Source organism: Lissotriton helveticus, chromosome 6 (genome assembly GCF_964261635.1).
Source record: "Lissotriton helveticus chromosome 6, aLisHel1.1, whole genome shotgun sequence".
Classification (NCBI taxonomy): Eukaryota; Metazoa; Chordata; class Amphibia; order Caudata; family Salamandridae; genus Lissotriton; species Lissotriton helveticus.
The window spans coordinates 2,120,142,711-2,120,158,306 of record NC_136067.1 but is presented as its reverse complement, the minus strand read 5'-3'; positions in this window follow the sequence as shown (position 1 = coordinate 2,120,158,306).

Here is a 15,596-nt window from a genome sequence, read left to right as displayed (position 1 = left end):
AAAAAACGCATGGTGAAAGCACACAACAACATCTAAAAGGTGTCCCTCACTCACCACAATATTACCACTAGGCTTTCACAAAGACGAGCGTAGGCTCGCGCTAGGATACAGCACTCACAGAAGTTGGCTGTTGTGAAGGGTACTGCCAACGCCGATGTTGGCTGTTGTGAAGGGTACTGCCAGCGCCGTTGTTGGCTGTTGTGAAGGGTACTGCCAGCGCCGATGTTGGCTGTTGTGAAGGGTACTGCCAGCGCTGGGCAACCCTGTGACGATAGACGCAGGAAGGGAGGAACTTCACATGCCTGATAAGACACTCACTGATGTTGGCTGTTGTGAAGGAAACTGCTAGCGCTGGGCGAACTGTCACAGTGCAAAAGCCATAGAGACACAGTAGGGTGATCAGGCCAGCGGAATCTCACACGCTTTTGTGGCTGGAGGTATTCGATCTCCAGATGACAGCAAGGTCACAGTTGGCTCCTTCACTTAACAAACGCTCAGGGTGCAGGCTGTCCAGGGTGAAAAGGACGCTGGTGGGGTTTACAGGGCGTTTCTCTGATTTCTCCAAATCAATAACTTTCTCCTGTTTAGACTTTCACTGGGTCCCAGAACAGTCCTTGGTTTCCTTAATGCTGAGTTTCAATCTTCTTCCAGCGTAGGTTAGTCCAAGAAACGTCGCCAAACTGTGGTACACAAATAATGATCCGTAGTCCTGGTGTAGTAGTAGATCCCTCTTTATTAGCAGGTAGATAGGTGGCAAGTTATAAGGTAAGAAGATACAAGAAGAAAACCCCACCAGGAGAGAGCTACCAGCTCCTCAGCCTGAGATGACCAACTGACAATCTCACCACAGTGAGGCACTCAAACATTCCATGATGTCACAGGACATTTTGATAAAGTGGTAGAGAGGGAAAAGATATAGAAACCATTTACCACAGAGTCCAATAGTCCTGGGACTCCGTTCAGGGGGCAAGCTCACCCACAAGCCCTTGGAGATCTTTCAGATGCACAAGTTGAGCAAAGTCTTTTCCAGTCTTTCCCTCTCCTTTCACAGCAAGGCAACCACTGCAGGCCAATCCCCCCGGTCAGGGACAGTACTCCTCCTTGCAGCTTTCCCAGTTCCTTCTTGTCGGGCAGAGGTTCTTCTTGTTCCAGCAGGATCTAATTTCTTAGGAGAAGGGCTCCCACATTTATACTACAAATCTTTTGTTCTTTGAGGCCAGGGGGCCTTTACCTAGTTCAGTCCAGTTCTTGAGCACTTTGTTGACATGAGGCTGCCTTCTTCTTTCAGGGTGCAGGGCAGAGACATCAGACGCTCCACAGGAGGTGGAGCCAGCATTGTGGTGGCAGAGTACAGCCCTATTCAGAGTCAAGGGGCACTCCTCCCACCCATCCTGGAGTAATATTCTTATTCACCACCTGGCTGCCCAGCCTGTCACCTGGATTTCCCCAGCCCTGTCACTCACAGAAACCAGACAGCAGATACACATCATAGCAGAGGCGGGCTGAAATGGTTAGGCAAGCAAACACCATCTTTCTAAAAGTGGTGTTTGCAAACACAGGATATTAAAATAAACTTTACTAAAAGATGTATTTTATTATTCTGAGTTCAGGCATACCAAACTTTAATTTCTACTGTGTTCCCTGAGTCTGTTGGGATCATAGGATGTAACAATTCCAACAGCCCATTCTGGCCTATGGGAACAGGTAGCCTTCAATAGTGAAAAACGGAAATGGATGTAATTCACTATTAGGACATGCCACACACATCAGGGCTTGTCCTACCTCATGCTTACAATGCACTCTGCCCTTGGGCCTACCATAGGGGTGACTCACATGAAGTAATGGGAAGGTTTAGGGACTGGCAAGTGGGCGCACTGGCCCAGTCAGCATGACAGCACCAGACTGCACGCAGGTTCTGCAATGGCAGACCTTAGACACATTTTACAAGGCTGCTTCTGTGGATGGCACAACCAGTGCTGCAGGCCCACCAGCAGCATTTGGATTTACATGCCCTGGCACTCCTGGTGCACTTTACTGGGGTCTGACAGTAAACCAAATAAGCCAATCATGGAATCCAATCAACATAGACATTTTACACAGGGAGCACTTGCACTCTGGCACTGATTGGCAGCGGCTCTGAGCAGCTAACATCAGCAAAACACATGAGACACAGTATCAAAAAGTGGAAGGGAGACCCACGCCAAGGTGCCAGGTCTAATATAGGGTGTGGTAAATGTATAATGTATTCCACACTCCTTCCACATAGCAGTCAAGTACACAGACATTAAGTTTGTATCACAGTCTGATACTACCTCCTTAGGGAAACCCACTCTGGAAAACACGCCCAGGAGGGCTCTAGCCACAGCAGTAGCTATGGTAGTCCTAAGGGGTATGGCTTTTGGGTAACTAGTGGCATGGTCCACCACCACTAGAATAAATCTGAGCCCAGGTGCACTTGGAGGGTCTAGGAGACCAACAATGTCAATCCCTGCCCTTTCAAAGGGAACCCCCACCACAGGTAGTAGTATCAGGGGGGCCTTTTTAGTACCACCTGCCTTACCACTAGCTTGGCAAGTGGTACAGGTGCACCACAATTCGTTTGTGTCTTCTGACATATGTGGCCAGTGAAAGTGAGGGACAAGCCTGTCCCAAGTCTTGCTTTGCCCTAAGTGTCTTGCTAATGGGATATATTGTGTCAGTGATAATAGGAAGCCTCTTAACTTCAGAGGTATAACCAACCTCCTGGTAGCACCAGGTTTGGGGTCTTGTGGTTCTGAAAATCTGGACCCTGTTGTTATCCCGATATCGAGGTCCAATACCCGTGTCACAAAATGTCAACGTACCATGACGAATTTGGTGTCTATGAACTGATAATGATTAGGACATCATTCCTATGTATTTGCGTCACAATCGAGGGTTGCCAACACCCCTAAATCGTAGTTTCCGTCCCAACCCCTTAGACTCCATTTTGTGAACTGCATCCATCTTACGTCTTGCCCTCATGTTAAGTCAATTAAAGGTCGAGCTTGATCCAAAAGGGACACGTCCACCTTCCCTGACTTCCCCCTGACCTGTCCCAACTGACTCCATTGCCTTAAGCCAAACCTGTTTGGGCAGCTCCTTGCCCAGTGGCCGAATACGATAGCATCAATGCATAACATTCCACAAACCATTCACTACATACAGACCATGCTTTCTGCAAACATGCACCTGTCCACGTTCCTTGTTTATGGCCAGTTTTATGACTGGGTTGTACCTTTCTTTATTGATGTTTCCTCGATATCTGATGGGAGTTCCAGATCTTGCTGGGTAATCTATCACGAACTGGACATCTAAAATGTGGGCTTGCTTACATGACTTCGCACTTTGTATTATTACAGAAATATGTTTATAGCCATACCATAAACTCAAGAATTCTTGCTTGCAGCCATTATTTTCGTATATAAGGAGAAGGCTGGTTCTGTAAAAACGAACACGAACAGTCTCCTGAGAATACATGACCTGTGTTTGTCGTGCTTCTAGGACACGTGTTACTTGGTAGCTACCAATAAAACTTGATCTCTGACTGCGACTAGAAGACTCATTGTTTCTGTGGTCCGGAACAAGGGAGAACTCAGAGGTCTTCGGGTGTTATCCCCTGGCACCACCGGGTTCCTAAAAACCCGGCACCTCAGTTGGCGCCCAACTCGGGGCGATATCAAGCGGCGACGGTCCAAGCCAGATGTTCGTGAGGAGCTTCGTGTGATAAACCTTTGAAGTTTGAAGCTAGACTAGTGAGCGAAGATGCCTGGTTTTAGCAGACTTGGAAACTTGTTTTGTCTTGGTTGTAATAAGGACTCCCGATTAGAGGAATCTTGTCCGGTTCCTCCAATTGGAACTCCAACGTATGAGCTCTATGTAAAACATGGCGTAGGTCCTATCACATATAATGAAGTATGGATAAAATACACCCGTAAGGATGGTGTTTTAAAATGGCCCCAATATGGTAGTTTCGACTCAGAAGTTTTAGATAACCTAGAGGTCAAACTGTTCAAGAAGAAAGCCCGACCGGCGATGTTTGACTCTTTCCGCTTATGGCCTAAAGAGGCCAAACAAAGGGAAATTAAATTAGAAAAGAAGAATAGAAGAGAAAGAGGTATTTCAGTAATGCAAGCCGCAATAAAATTTAAAGACATTGAAGAGGATCAAATAAGTGAACAGTTGCACAGGCAACGTAAAATGGCAATAGATAAATGCTATCCTGTTTTATGAATGTTTTCCGTCAATGGGATGAACCGACGCAAAGATATGTTTTTGAACAGATGTGTGTTTTTCTGTGTGAGGATTTGGAAGATAATGGTCAAGAGAGCAACGCTCGAGAGTTATGTAATGTACGATTTAAATTTGGGGAAGGCATGATTGTAGGTCCCGATGTCGAGAAAGCAGTTGAGGTATTATTATCATATCGAAGTACAGGTGGTAACTCTGGGTCATCGTCTGAATGTGGTACGTCTAGCGGGAAAAGAGCGAGACAGTACCCCATGAGAGAGGTTCCTCCAGTTTGGAGGGAAGGTGATGCGAATGCAGTACCGCCAATTCTGCCCCATTTCCAGCGTGTATGGGTACATGTCCCATGGAAAAGATCAGAAGTTTTAGCACTCAAGCAGACACTACCTGATCCTCGTAAGAACCCAACTGGGTATTATAAGGAGTTATCGCAAACTGCAAGCTCATGTATAATGAATTTAGCGGATGTAGACATGTTATTTGGGAACGTTGTTCCACATCCTTTATGGAGCAAAATACGTCATACGGATCACGATCAGGAACTAGGTGACTCGTGGGCGAACATTGCGACTACAGATGCTAGACAAATAGGTGGTTTTAAACCTGAGCCGCTAATAGCCGAACTACCCGGTAGAATTATAGCGTACATGAAAACAATAATGCCTGAAGGACGCGTAAATTGGGACTAGCTATCCGCGTGTAAACAAAAGACAGATGAGAATGTGTCTGACTTTTTCACGAGATTCGAGGAAACTTTCACCGACCATAGTGGTCAAGATATGGCTACCGAGGGTGGCCAAAGATTGTTTGTGGACAAGTTCGTACATAATTTGCTCCCTGAACTATATAATAAACTAAAAGACTCTGAAAGCGCTTGGGCTGTCTCTACGTCAGCACAGATTTTAGCTACAGCCCAGTACTATGAAAATAGGCGTAAGGACGAGCTAGATAAGGCAGATAAAAAGACGAAAGATTTGAATACCAAGGTTCTTCTCCAGCAGGCCTATCCGCCTCGTACGGCTAGTCAGCCCGACTACCAACCACGACAACAGTATTCAAGAAACGCGCAAGGTAACGAGTTTTCCCATCAGCGTCCTACATATGGCCCGAATCAATGTGCGTATTGCAAGGAAGAGGGTCATTTTAAAGGTAATTGTCCGGCTCTTGCGCGACGTTTAAACGGTGCTCAAGGTGTAAGGGGAAGAGGTGTTCAGCATGCCCCTAGAGGTAGGGGCCGTGGAAATTTCACTCAGAATACAACTTCTTTTCCGCCTCAGAATTCGATGAATAGCTTTGATCAACAGAATAATTCATCGTCCAAGTCAGCTCACTATTACTCTGACGACTATTACACCGAATACGAAAATAAGGGTAATGATTGCTAGGACAGCCATGGACAAAGAGAGGGAGTTGTTTCAGTTCCAGTAGATCAGAATGGACCTTATGTCGAGGTGATTACCTCAGGAGTGTCAGAGCCATTTCTGCTGGATACTGGTGCTACAAAAAGTTCTATTATGCACTCGAAACTTCCTGGCGCACCTTTGTCTGGCGAAATAAATGTCTCAGTAGGTTTCTCTGGCGCCCCTGTTAGAAACCCGATCTCTAGTCCTATATCCCTTTCTGTTGGCCCATGCGAATTAGAAGCACCCCTCATTTTGACAACAGGTTGCGGTGAAAATTTGTTAGGTTTGGATTTACTAAAAAGGTTATATGCGACCTTGTACTGTTCTCCCTCGGGAGTACAACTTACTTTAGGTAAGAAGGTCATCTCTCCGATGTATTTGTCAAAAGAAAATATTCCACGAGAATTGTTATCACTTCCTGATATACTTTGGGCTAATGGTTCTAATGATGTAGGTCGTTTGGAGATAGCACCATATGTCATAACATTGAAAGCCAACGTTAGGTTGCCACGTATTCCCCAATACAAAATATCTAGCGAATGCGAAAAAGCACTGTTGAAAATTGTTCATGATCTGATTGATAAAGACGTCATCGAAGAAACGACAGGAAATGTCTGTAACAGCCCAGTTTTGCCCGTTTTAAAACGCACTGATCATTCACAACCGCCTGTATAAAGGTTCGTGATTGACCTCAGAGAGGTGAATAAGGTAGTTATCCCACAGTTTCCAGTTGTCCCCGACATTACTGCTCTATTGACAATGGTTCCAGCTTCAGCAAATTGGTTCTCGGTGATTGACCTGAAGAACGCTTTCTTCAGCATCCCGATTGCCGAGGAGAGTAGAGACATTTTCGGCTTCAATTTAGGAGGACGAAGCTTCCGCTTCAAATGCGCTCCTCAAGGCTACTGCGAAAGCCCATCAATATTCAGTCAGGGCCTGAAAGCACAACTGGACTCGATTATTCTACCAGATGGTTCGACTATGATTCAGTATGTCGACGATCTACTGATCGCCGCAGACACTAAGGGAATTTGCAAAAAAGCTACATTGTCATTATTGCATCACTTATGTGACATGAAGCACAAAGTATCTCTTTCCAAACTACAATTTTGCCGACAAGAAGTAACCTACTTAGGTCACATCTTGTCGAAGGAGGGAAGGAGACTGACACCAGAAAGAATACAGGCAATTACAGAACTGAGTGCCCCAAGGACACAGCGAGAAGTTCGAGCCTTTTTGGGCATTACGTCGTACTGTAGACAATGGATACCGAATTTCTCACTACTAGCTAAACCCTTGCTGGCACTACTCCGTAAAGATACGCCCAATCCTATGCCCTGGTCTGAAGATTGTCAGACGAGTTTCCACAAGTTGCGTGATGCATTATGTTCGGCTCCTATTTTGGGAAACCCCAACTACAGTAAGCCTTTCACATTATATGTCCATGAGAAGGAAGGCTGTGCATTATCAGTCCTAACACAACACTTTGGAGACAAACAGCGCCCATGCGCATATTTTTCGGCAACTCTAGATCCTGTGGCTAAGGCACTACCAAGTTGTCTGAGAGCCACCGCCGCAGCAGCTGTCTGCATTCGACAGTCTGCTGGATTAGTCATGAATAATACTCTGATTGTTATGGTTCCACATGCAGTAGACATTTTACTAAACAGGACAAAGACACAACACCTTACTAGCGCTCGACTATCCAGTTACGAACTTACACTGCTAGCAAGTCACATACACATAAAGAGGTGTGATACACTCAACCCTGCTACACTATTACCCATCCCGACAGAAACAGACACAGTCAAGATTGATAAACATGACTGCTGCTTCAAGACAGAAGAAGAGACAAAAGGGAGAGTAGACTTACAGGACATACCCGCCACCATCGCCGCCACCGATGACATCCGAGCCCTGATGGACAACGGAGATACAGCGGCCCTCATCCTCCTAGACCTCTCCGCGGCATTCGACACGGTCTGCCACCGCACCCTAGTACAGCGCCTCAGCAACATCGGAATCCAGGACAAGGCGCTGGAATGGATCATCTCCTTCCTCGACGGAAGAACACAGAGAGTCCGCCTACCACCGTACAAGTCAGAGGCCTCCGAAGTCATCTGCGGCGTCCCTCAAGGATCATCTCTGAGCCCCACCCTCTTCAACGTCTACATGAGCCCCCTCGCGGCCATCGTACGCAAACACAACCTCAGCATAATCTCCTACGCCGACGACACCCAGCTGATCCTCTCCCTGACCAACGACCCCGCCTCCGCCAGAGCCAACCTGCACGAAGGGATGAAAGAGGTAGCCGAGTGGATGACGACCAGCCGCCTGAAACTGAACTCTGACAAGACGGAGGTCCTCATCCTGGGCTCTTCACCCTCCGCCTGGGACGACTCCTGGTGGCCTCCCGCCCTGGGCACCGCACCCAAACCGACAGACCATGCACGCAACCTGGGCTTCATCCTGGACTCCTCCCTCTCCATGACCAGGCAAGTCAACAACGTCTCCTCGGCGTGCTTCAACATCCTACGCATGCTACGGAAGATCTTCTGGTGGATCCCCACCGAGACCAGGAAGACCGTCACCCAGGCCCTCGTCACCAGCCGACTGGACTACGGCAACGCCCTCTACGCCGGTACCACCGCCAAGATCCAGAAGAGACTCCAGCGGATCCAGAACGCCTCAGCCAGACTCATCCTCGACATCCCGCGAACCAGCCACATCACCGGACACCTGAGAGACCTTCACTGGCTCCCCGTCAACAAAAGAATCACCTTCCGCCTCCTCACCCACGCACACAAAGCCCTACATGACCAAGGCCCGAGCTACCTCAACAGCCGGATCAACTTCTACGCTCCCAAACGCCACCTCCGATCAGCCAACCACGCCCTCGCCGCCGTCCCCCGCATCCGAAGAGCGACTACAGGAGGAAGGTCCTTCTCCTACCTGGCCGCCAAGACCTGGAACTCCCTCCCGACCGACCTGCGCCTGACCCAAGACCACCTCTCCTTCAGGAAGAAGCTGAAGACCTGGCTGTTCGAGCAGTAGCGGCACCCCCCCCCCCCCAGCGCCTTGAGACCCTACGGGTATGTAGCGCGCTCTATAAGTGTCATTGATTGATTGATTGATTGATACCCCTTCCTGAATGCAATGATACTTTATGGGTGATGGTTCATGTTTCAAGTTACCGAATGGTGATACGACTGCAGCATATGCCGTAACAACATTACACACCATTATAGAGACCGCACGTATTTCCCACAACTCTGCACAAGCTGCGGAAATTATTGCACTTACCAGAGCATGCGTGTTAGCAAAAGGAAAGCGAGTGAATGTGTACACGGACAGCCAATACGCCTTTGGCGTGGCTCACAGTTTTGGGAGATTATGGCGTGAACGTGGTTTCCTTACATCACATGGTGCAAAGATACAACATGGTCAGCTAGTTAACGAGCTCCTTGAGTCACTGACCATGCCACTACAAGTAGCCGTTATGAAATGCAGTGCACACAAGAAAATTCAAGACGATGTTGGCCGCGGGAATGCATTTGCAGACGAGGTTGCGAAAGAGACCGCAAGGAACACGATGAGTCGAATGTATGTTGCGGGTCCCGGTAGATGTATTACTGATGTGGGAATATGTGAGGACACCATTGAAAGCGTGAAATCTATACAAACTGAGGCAACTGAGAATGAATTGAATGAGTGGAGAGAAAGTAAGGGTAGATTGGATGCGAATGGTTGTTGGGTCGAATTATCGGAACACCAGCGATGGCTACTACCTAATGCATACGTACTTGCAGTAGTAACAATGGCTCACGGCATGGCACACATCAGTTCGAAAGGAATATGTAAGCTATTGGTCCCAGTATGGCAGAATAGCAATATCCCGAAATATGCAGAAAATGTGGTCAGAAACTGTATGGTATGTTTAAAACACAATCCCGGTAAAGGAACTCCAACTCCAGCTGGTCATTTTGCGCCTCCTACGTATCCGTTCGAGGTTTTGCAGCTCGATTTCATCCACATGGAGAGGTGCAACAATCTAAAGTATGTGCTTGTTGTTGTCTGCGCCTTTTCAAAGTGGGTGGAAGCGTACCCCCTTAAGGATAACACCGCCTTGACAACTGCCAAAGCCCTTGTCAAAGAGTTCTTCCCGAGATTCGGTATGCCTAGAATTGTCTGGAGTGATAACGGAAGTGAATTCATAGGACGAGTGATGAAGAGAGTGTGTGAGTGTCTAGGCATACACCAGAAATTCCACGCTGCAAATCACCCCCAATCAGCTGGATTAGTAGAGTGCTACAATGGCACATTGAAACTCAAGCTAGCCAAGATCCAAGCCAGCACAGGTCTTAAATGGCCTGACGCCTTGCCCCTAGCACTCTTGTCAACTAGGATGACTGTCCATTCCAGATTAGGTCTTAGCCCTCACGAGATAGTGTTTGGCCGCCCAGCCAATGTCTGGGGCGTGTCAAGACCAAAGAAACTCAGTGAGATAGAACACCCCGTACTGCTTGATTATTTGTGCGAATTGACAGCTAAATTGCGTGTTTTACACCAACAGGTTCACAGTTCCTCTCCGCCAGCCTCTGACGATCCAGGCCACCTCATCAAACCCGGCACGTGGGTCCTGGTGCGCAACTTCCAGCGCACCAGCAACGGACAGCCGAGGTGGACCGGACCTTACTTGGTGCTTCTTTCCAGGAGGTCAGCGGTTCGGGTGGACGGCAAGAAGAACTGGGTACATGGGACCCATTGCAAACGGGTCCCTCTGCCCCTTACATATGACCGGTGGGTCGATAAAGGACTTGCCGATTCTGAGACTGAATCTGTACCTCGTTTCATCCCTTTCAGCGATGCACGTTTAAAAGAGACTGGTACCGAAAAGGAGAGTGATCGTATTTTGCAAAGACTTGTGCCACCGTCTATGCAGTTGGACACTACCGAACCTGAGACATTGTTTAAAGACCACACCGTACCTGAGAAGCGACGATACGACCTGCGATCTAGACCCAGAGACTAATAAAACTTGATCTAATGTGATTTCCCTTTTCCCCTAAGAACTATTTTTGATTTTTCAGCTCTCTCGTCCCAGGGAACTAGCTCATTTTTGATTTTCGAACTGCCATCCGGTTCCGCTGCTAGGGTCGCGGTTGAAAGTCTGGGGAGTGCAACCAAGGAAGTTTTAGGTCCACGGTTCTGGTTGGTCCGAGGGAGTCACCCCGGACTGAACGGAGCGCACTCCCTGGTAGAATCAACCTACCACCGCGGGCAGCAAGTAGAGGATGGAGTTTCCAAGGGTAGAGAGACCTGTCAAACTTACGAACTTTGAAAAACAATTGTGTACTATACTGTCCAGGAGAAGATTTTTAATAATATGTGTTCTAATGCTGTGTAGCACTGTGATACTTTTGATTGGTTATGCTCTATTCGTATTTCGAGTTTCCCTATTCTCAAATAACACTCTGCCAACGCCTCCTCCCACTCTCTCCCCACACTCTTTTCACCCTCTACCTGAACACGAGTCTGCCAGAAGGCTCGAATTTGTAAATAACTCTTTCATCCAACTCCTACACCAACACCAGTCTATAATGAACACATCAAACTGTTGGATATGCGGTCTCATGCCGCACACAACCGATAAGGGTATCCCATACTTCATCCTGCCATTTAGCTATTATGGTTCTCTGTGGGCTTTTCAGACCATGTTCCTATTCGCCCTAGAACCATACCCGACCCGTTCCACTGAGAGCGATTCCAGTAATAAGGCGCTAATAGCAGGGATAAGAAATATGAGTAGGGATATCGACACATATCTGACTATCCCCAAAGATGAACTGACTCCATACGCCCGTTGGAACGTAACTAAACATGGCGTTTACCTGATCAAGAGCCAAGCAGCAAAGAAATCGCGCCCAGTTTGGATAGTGCCCCACCGAGGTCACTGATGTTTACAAGGTATCGGTAGGAATCCCACAGCAGAGTTAGGAAAGAGCATTTGCACAGAAACATATGTGTTCGCCTCCCGAACTTCCCCTATACTCTTAGCAGCCAAAGGCACGTACATCGTCAGCCACGATCAAGCCTATACGTGGTTACCCCCCGACTTCTCAGGCACGTGTTTCATCTCATTTCTGCTGCCTCCCACCTACACGGCCCGAGCAGATTACCATCGGACAAGGACAGCTAGAGGTGTCGTGAGTAAAGACGACACCGCGGGTCAGGAATTCGCTGACTTCGCAAAAGGTTTTCTGCCATTTTGGGGGCCTATGGTGAACAGCAGGAATATTCCCCAGTTAGCAAGGATAGTTGAATCCGCCGTGACTACAACGGCCGGAGCACTTGGCAATTTGACAACCGAGCTTCAGTCGGATCGACTTATGACCCTTCAGAACCGAATTGCCCTTGATATCATACTCGCCGATCGTGGTGGTGTGTGTAGAGTCATCCAATCCAGTTGTTGCATTTTCATCCCTGATAATGCGCCGACAGTGTACCAGGCCATCTCTAAACTACATGAAATATCTGATTCCCTTCACGTTGAGAAAGGGGATTGGTCCTTGCTAGGGTGGTTCTGGGGACTGATCGCTGCCTGGGGATGGAAAACACTGATCTTCATTGGGATGATCTTAACACTTCTGTTTATGTTCTGCCTATGTGTACAGTGCGCTCCTGCACTCTGTGGCCTCTGTGCTACTTCATGTGCACGGAAGCCTGTGTCAAGGGACGAACTGAGCAACAGGATGATGTTACAGCAGCATCTCCACGAATTCCTTCATACAGATTTGGACTCAGATTAACATGAGTTATTGCCTTAACCTAAGGGCAAAAGGAGGGTCTGTGGTTCTGAAAATCTGGACCCTGTTGTTATCCCGATATCGAGGTCCAATACCCGTGTCACAAAATGTCAACGTACCATGTCAAATTTGGTGTCTATGAACCGATAATGATTAGGACATCATTCCTATGTATTTGCGTCACAATCGAGGGTTGCCAACACCCCTAAATCATAGTTTCCGTCCCAACCCCTTAGACTCCATTTTGTGAACGGCATCCATCTTACGTCTTGCCCTCATGTTAAGTCAATTAAAGGTCGAGCTTGATCCAAAAGGGACACGTCCACCTTCCCTGACTTCCCCCTGACCTGTCCCAACTGACTCCATTGCCTTAAGCCAAACCTGTTTGGGCAGCTCCTTGCCCAGTGGCCGAATACGATAGCATCAATGCATAACATTCCACAAACCATTCACTACATACAGACCATGCTTTCTGCAAACATGCACCGGTCCACGTTCCTTGTTTATGGCCAGTTTTATGACTGGGTTGTACCTTTCTTTATTGATGTTTCCTCGATATCTGATGGGAGTTCCAGATCTTGCTGGGTAATCTATCACGAACTGGACATCTAAAATGTGGGCTTGCTTACATGACTTCGCACTTTGTATTATTACAGAAATATGTTTATAGCCATACCATAAACTCAAGAATTCTTGCTTGCAGCCATTATTTTCGTATATAAGGAGAAGGCTGGTTCTGTAAAAACGAACACGAACAGTCTCCTGAGAATACATGACCTGTGTTTGTCGTGCTTCTAGGACACGTGTTACTTGGTAGCTACCAATAAAACTTGATCTCTGACTGCGACTAGAAGACTCATTGTTTCTGTGGTCCAGAACAAGGGAGAACTCAGAGGTCTTCGGGTGTTATCCCCTGGCACCACCGGGTTCCTAAAAACCCGGCACCTCAGTCTCTACCCTCTGAGTATAAAAGTCCTTCATCCCAGTAGATCCTATGGGACCCACTGGCACTCCCAGCAGCCTCAGCAGTAGCTTGCTGTCTGAGGGGCTCAAGAGAGGGTCAGCTGAGCTTATCCTGACTCAGATCTGACTTGGACGGGCCCCCTGTCCCCAAGAGCTCAACCTCATCAGGTTCAAGTTCCTCTGAGACAGTACCTTCAGAGGGGCTGGGTTCTTCTCCCTCAGGAGTGTGATCCTCACTCTGAGGCAGGAGGGGAGATACTGCCTTGTTCCTACTGCCCCTTCTCTTGGCACGTATCTGGTCCATTGTTCTAGGATCCAGGGCCTGTTCAGTGGAAAACATTTTTGCCTGTGACCTAGTCACTGCAAACACATGTGCAGGTATCCCTAACATTTCTGCATGCGTCCTGAGTTCCACTTCAGCCCAGGCTGAAGATTCCAAAATTACTGCCCAGTAAGCATTCAACAGGGAGGTCTGAGCTAATTGTAACCTTCTAAAGGCCAGTTACCCCTCCCCAGCTGAAATTCACAACTGCCAAGGAATGGTCTGTCCTGCCATTGCTTGCATTGGTCTCTTGGTACATTTCCCCAAGTATGATCTGTTAAGGGGCCACACGATCTTTTGTCACCATTGTGACACTTGCACATGTGTCCATGTATGCCATGGCCTCCTTACCATTGATCAGAGGCTGTTGTCTGTATTTGCCCAAATTACTGGGACTGACAAATAGGGAGGCAAGATCCATGCCTCCACCACAGACTAAAACAGCCTGAGTTGGAATCCTGACTAGGTCAGAATCCATCTCAGAATCCAAGGTTAATCCCACTAATCCCTTGGCCTGTGTACCACCACTTGGAACTGTGCTAGGGGAAGCAGCTGCCTAGGGGCAGTGGTGGCAGGAGTAGATTCCTTGGCCCTTGGACAACTGGCATCTTTTGTCCAATGGGTCTTCTCTTTACAGATATGACACCAATGTTTCTTTTTGTATTTTCCCCTGTTGGATTGGGACACCCCCCCCACTCCCCCAGATGCAGGATTTTTGGGTCCTTTACGAAGACTTCTGGTCTTTACCCTTCTCCCCACCCTTATCTAAGGATTTTGACTCTTGCATCTTAGAGTCACCACCTTGGTTCAGGGTGTTCTGCTTAACCCTGGTTCTGACCCATTTGTCTGCCTTCTTTCCCAATTCTTGGAGAGAGATCAGATCAGAGTCCACCAGGTACTGATGCAACAACTGATTTTGGAAATTATTAAGGATCTGCTCCCTCATAATTAAATTGTACAATCCCTCAAAGTCATGCACCTTTCTGCCAAGTAACCAACCTGCCAAAGCCTTAGTAGCACAATCAACAAAGTCAACCCCGTTCTGAGTCTGTCCCTTCTGGGTGTCTCTGAATGTAATCCTGTATTGTTCAGTGGTTAAACCAAACCCATCAATGAGTGCAGTCTTCAAGACTAAATAATTGTCAGCATCCTCTTCTCTAACAGTGAGGAGCTTATCTCTACCTTTGTCAGCAAAGTAGAGCAACAAGATAGCTGCCCACTGCTCTTGAGGGACCCTCTGTACTTTACAGGCCCTCTCCAGTGCAGTTATCCATTTGTGGATGTCATTCCCACTTTGGTAGGGAAGGGCTATCTTGTTCAGGTTCCTATGATCATGGGTGTATTCCTTAATCCTAGGGACACTGTTGCTGCCACCATGGGACTATAGTCCCAACTTCTTCCGAGCTTTATGGAGTTCTAGGGAGTCCCTGTCTAGGGCCAATTGTTCCCTCTGGATCCTGAGCTTTCCCTTCTCAAGCTCCAGAGATTGACACTACCTCTCATAAGAGCTAGGCCTCTTACGAGAAACAGAAGTCCCCACAGAAGTCCCGGAATGTGTAGATTCTGCAGAGGGAGACCTATTCTAGTTCTCCAAGGTACACCGTGCACTCCACCAGGAAGAAAAGAGAGAGAGCCCTGAGGACTTTCTGTCCCATCCTCATGTGCATCTCTATCGAAGTTAGAGTCATCATGCTCCTCTAAGTCAGGGTTTGAGTTTAGGTCAAAGAAGATGATCCCTTCCAGCCCATCCTCGATCCCCGTCCCACCCCCTCTACCGACTTCATCTGACCCTGGAGTCTTCCTAAGGTCACCTAAGACAAGCACCTCAATGAGTCG